This window comes from Musa acuminata, unplaced genomic scaffold (assembly GCF_036884655.1).
Source record: "Musa acuminata AAA Group cultivar baxijiao unplaced genomic scaffold, Cavendish_Baxijiao_AAA HiC_scaffold_63, whole genome shotgun sequence".
NCBI classification, from domain to species: domain Eukaryota; kingdom Viridiplantae; phylum Streptophyta; class Magnoliopsida; order Zingiberales; family Musaceae; genus Musa; species Musa acuminata.
The window spans coordinates 20001-25000 of NW_027020344.1; positions in this window are offsets into that span (position 1 = coordinate 20001).

Genomic DNA, 5000 nt, shown 5'->3' on the forward strand with positions numbered 1-5000 from the left:
GTCGAGAGCGGAGCAAAACGTCAGCCATCTCAGCACCCTGGAACCCCCCGGGTGGCACAGGGCTGGATGGGGCTTTCGTATAGCAGGGACGGTGCTGCCTCTCGCTTCGCTCGCTGTCCGCCGCTCGCCGCTCGCTCGTGCAGCCAAAAATGGCCAGTTTTGGCCCGTTTTTGGGCCGTTTTGGCCAGTTTTTGGCCTGTTCTTGCATTGCGCGGTGACCGTCGAGAGCGGAGCAAAACGTCAGCCATCTCAGCACCCTGGAACCCCCCGGGTGGCACAGGGCTGGATGGGGCTTTCGTATAGCAGGGACGGTGCTGCCTCTCGCTTCGCTCGCTGTCCGCCGCTCGCCGCTCGCTCGTGCAGCCAAAAATGGCCAGTTTTGGCCCGTTTTTGGGCCGTTTTGGCCAGTTTTTGGCCTGTTCTTGCATTGCGCGGTGACCGTCGAGAGCGGAGCAAAACGTCAGCCATCTCAGCACCCTGGAACCCCCCGGGTGGCACAGGGCTGGATGGGGCTTTCGTATAGCAGGGACGGTGCTGCCTCTCGCTTCGCTCGCTGTCCGCCGCTCGCCGCTCGCTCGTGCAGCCAAAAATGGCCAGTTTTGGCCCGTTTTTGGGCCGTTTTGGCCAGTTTTTGGCCTGTTCTTGCATTGCGCGGTGACCGTCGAGAGCGGAGCAAAACGTCAGCCATCTCAGCACCCTGGAACCCCCCGGGTGGCACAGGGCTGGATGGGGCTTTCGTATAGCAGGGACGGTGCTGCCTCTCGCTTCGCTCGCTGTCCGCCGCTCGCCGCTCGCTCGTGCAGCCAAAAATGGCCAGTTTTGGCCCGTTTTTGGGCCGTTTTGGCCAGTTTTTGGCCTGTTCTTGCATTGCGCGGTGACCGTCGAGCAGGTCGCCATCTCAGCACCCTGGAACCCCCCGGGTGGCACAGGGCTGGATGGGGCTTTCGTATAGCAGGGACGGTGCTGCCTCTCGCTTCGCTCGCTGTCCGCCGCTCGCCGCTCGCTCGTGCAGCACCAAAATGGCCAGTTTTGGCCCGTTTTTGGGCCGTTTTGGCCAGTTTTTGGCCTGTTCTTGCATTGCGCGGTGACCGTCGAGAGCGGAGCAAAACGTCAGCCATCTCGAGCACCCTGGAACCCCCCGGGTGGCACAGGGCTGGATGGGGCTTTCGTATAGCAGGGACGGTGCTGCCTCTCGCTTCGCTCGCTTGTCCGCCCGCTCGCGCTCGCTCGTGCAGCCCAAAAATGGCCAGTTTTGGCCCCGTTTTTGGCCGTTTTGGCCAGTTTTTTGGCCTGTTCTTGCATTGCGCGGTGACCGTCGAGAGCGGAGCAAAACGTCAGCCATCTCAGCACCCTGGAACCCCCCGGGTGGCACAGGGCTGGATGGGGCTTTCGTATAGCAGGGACGGTGCTGCCTCTCGCTTCGCTCGCTGTCCGCCGCTCGCCGCTCGCTCGTGCAGCCAAAAATGGCCAGTTTTGGCCCGTTTTTGGGCCGTTTTGGCCAGTTTTTGGCCTGTTCTTGCATTGCGCGGTGACCGTCGAGAGCGGAGCAAAACGTCAGCCATCTCAGCACCCTGGAACCCCCCGGGTGGCACAGGGCTGGATGGGGCTTTCGTATAGCAGGGACGGTGCTGCCTCTCGCTTCGCTCGCTGTCCGCCGCTCGCCGCTCGCTCGTGCAGCCAAAAATGGCCAGTTTTGGCCCGTTTTTGGGCCGTTTTGGCCAGTTTTTGGCCTGTTCTTGCATTGCGCGGTGACCGTCGAGAGCGGAGCAAAACGTCAGCCATCTCAGCACCCTGGAACCCCCCGGGTGGCACAGGGCTGGATGGGGCTTTCGTATAGCAGGGACGGTGCTGCCTCTCGCTTCGCTCGCTGTCCGCCGCTCGCCGCTCGCTCGCAGCAGCCAAAAATGGCCAGTTTTGGCCCGTTTTTGGGCCGTTTTGGCCAGTTTTTGGCCTGTTCTTGCATTGCGCGGTGACCGTCGAGAGCGGAGCAAAACGTCAGCCATCTCAGCACCCTGGAACCCCCCGGGTGGCACAGAGGCTGGATGGGCTTTCGTATAGCAGGGACGGTGCTGCCTCGCGCTTCGCTCGCTGTCCGCCGCTCGCCGCTCGCTTCGTGCAGCCAAAATGGCCAGTTTTGGCCCGTTTTTGGGGCCGTTTTGGCCAGTTTTTTGGCCTGTTCTTGCATTGCGCCGGTGACCGTCGAGAGCGGAGCAAAACGTCAGCCACTTCAGCACCCTGGAACCCCCCCCGGGTGGCACAGGGGCTGGATGGGGCTTTCGTATAGCAGGGACGGTGCTAGCCTCTCGCTTCGCTCGCTGTCCGCCGCTCGCCGCTCGCTCGTGCAGCCAAAAATGGCCAGTTTTGGCCCGTTTTTGGGCCGTTTTGGCCAGTTTTGGCCTGTTCTTTGCATTGCGCGGTGACCGTCGAGAGCGGAGCAAAACGTCAGCCATCTCAGCACCCCTGGAACCCCCCCGGGTGGCACAGGGCTGGATGGGGCTTTCGTATAGCAGGGACGGTGCTGCCTCTCGCTTCGCTCGCTGTCCGCCGCTCGCCGCTCGCATCGTGCAGCCAAAAATGGCCAGTTTTGGCCCGTTTTTGGGGCCGTTTTGGCCAGTTTTTGGGCCTGTTCTTGCATTGCGCGGTGACCGTCGAGAGCGGAGCAAAACGTCAGCCATCTCAGCACCCTGGAACCCCCCGGGTGGCACAGGGCTGGATGGGGCTTTCGTAAGCAGGGACGGTGCTGCCTCTCGCTTCGCTCGCTGTCCGCCGCTCGCCGCTCGCTCGCGCAGCCAAAAATGGCCAGTTTTGGCCCCGTTTTTGGGCCGTTTTGGCCAGTTTTTGGCCTGTTCTTGCATTGCGCGGGTGACCGTCGAGAGCGGAGCAAAACGTCAGCCATCTCAGCACCCTGGAACCCCCCGGGTGGCACAGGCTGGATGGGGCTTTCGTATAGCAGGGACGGTGCTGCCTCTCGCTTCGCTCGCTGTCCGCCGCTCGCCGCTCGCTCGTGCAGCCAAAAATGGCCAGTTTTGGGCCCGTTTTTGGGCCGTTTTGGCCAGTTTTTGGCCTGTTCTTTGCATTGCGCGGTGACCGTCGAGAGCGGAGCAAAAACGTCAGCCATCTCAGCACCCTGGAACCCCCCGGGTGGCACAGGGCTGGATGGGGCTTTCGTATAGCAGGGACGGTGCTGCCTCTCGCTTCGCTCGCTGTCCGCCGCTCGCCGCTCCGCCTCGTGCAGCCAAAATGGCCAGTTTTGGCCCGGTTTTTGGGCCGTTTTGGCCAGTTTTTGGCCCTGTTCTTGCATTGCGCGGTGACCGTCGAGAGCGAGCAAAACGTCAGCCATCTCAGCACCCTGGAACCCCCCGGGTGGCACAGGGCTGGATGGGGCTTTCGTATAGCAGGGGACGGTGCTGCCTCTCGCTTCGCACGCTGTCCGCCGCTCGCCGCTCGCTCGTGCAGCCAAAAATGGCCAGTTTTGGCCCGTTTTTGGGCCGTTTTGGCCAGTTTTTGGCCTGTTCTTGCATTGCGCGGTGACCGTCGAGAGCGGAGCAAAACGTCAGCCATCTCAGCACCCTGGAACCCCCCCGGGTGGCACAGGGCTGGATGGGGCTTTCGTATAGCAGGGACGGTGCTGCCTCTCGCTTCGCACGCTGTCCGCCGCTCGCCGCTCGCTCGCGCAGCCAAAAATGGCCCAGTTTTGGCCCGTTTTTGGGCCGTTTTGGCCAGTTTTTGGCCTGTTCTTGCATTGCGCGGTGACCGTCGAGAGCGGAGCAAAACGTCAGCCATCTCAGCACCCTGGAACCCCCCGGGTGGCACAGGGCTGGATGGGGCTTTCGTATAGCAGGGACGGTGCTGCCTCTCGCTTCGCTCGCTGTCCGCCGCTCGCCGCTCGCGCAGCCAAAAATGGCCAGTTTTGGCCCGTTTTTTGGGCCGTTTTGGCCAGTTTTTGGCCTGTTCTTGCATTGCGCGGTGACCGTCGAGAGCGGAGCAAAACGTCAGCCATCTCAGCACCCTGGAACCCCCGGGTGGCACAGGGCTGGATGGGGCTTTCGTATAGCAGGGACGGTGCTGCCTCTCGCTTCGCTCGCTGTTCGCCGCTCGCCGCTCGCTCGCGCAGCCAAAAATGGCCAGTTTTGGCCCGTTTTTGGGCTGTTTTGGCCAGTTTTTGGCCTGTTCTTGCGTGGTGCGGTGACCGTCGTGAGCGGAGCAAAACGTCAGCCATCTCAGCACCCTGGAACCCCCCGGGTGGCACAGGGCTGGATGGGGCTTTCGTATAGCAGGGACGGTGCTGCCTCTCGCTTCGCTCGCTGTTCGCCGCTCGCCGCTCGCTCGCGCAGCCAAAAATGGCCAGTTTTGGCCCGTTTTTGGGCTGTTTTGGCCTGTTTTTGGGCTGTTCTTGTGTGGCGCGGTGACCGTCGTGAGCGGAGCAAAATGTCAGCCATCTCAGCACCCTGAACCCCCGGGTGGCACAGGGCTGGATGGGGCTTTCGTATAGCAGGGACGGTGCTGCCTCGCGCTTCGCTCGCTGTTCGCCGCCTCTCCGCTCGCTCGCGCAGCAAAAATGGCCAGTTTTGGCCCGTTTTTGGGCTGTTTTGGCCCAGTTTTTGGCCTGTTCTTGCGTGCCGCGGCGACCGTCGTGAGCGGAGCAAAACGTCAGCCATCTCAGCACCCTGGAACCCCCCGGGTGGCACAGGGCTGGATGGGGCTTTCGTATAGCAGGGACGGTGCTGCCTCTCGCTTCGCTCGCTGTCCGCCGCTCGCTGCTCGCTCGCGCAGCCAAAAATGCCAGTTTTGGCCCGTTTTTGGGCTGTTTTGGCCTGTTTTTGGGCTGTTCTGTGTGCCGCGGCGACCGTCGTGAGCGGAGCAAAATGTCAGCCATCTCAGCACCCTGGAACCCCCCGGGTGGCACAGGGCTGGATGGGGCTTTCGTATAGCAGGGACGGTGCTGCCTCTCGCTTCGCTCGCTGTCCGCCGCACGCCGCTCGCTCGCGCAGCCAAAAATG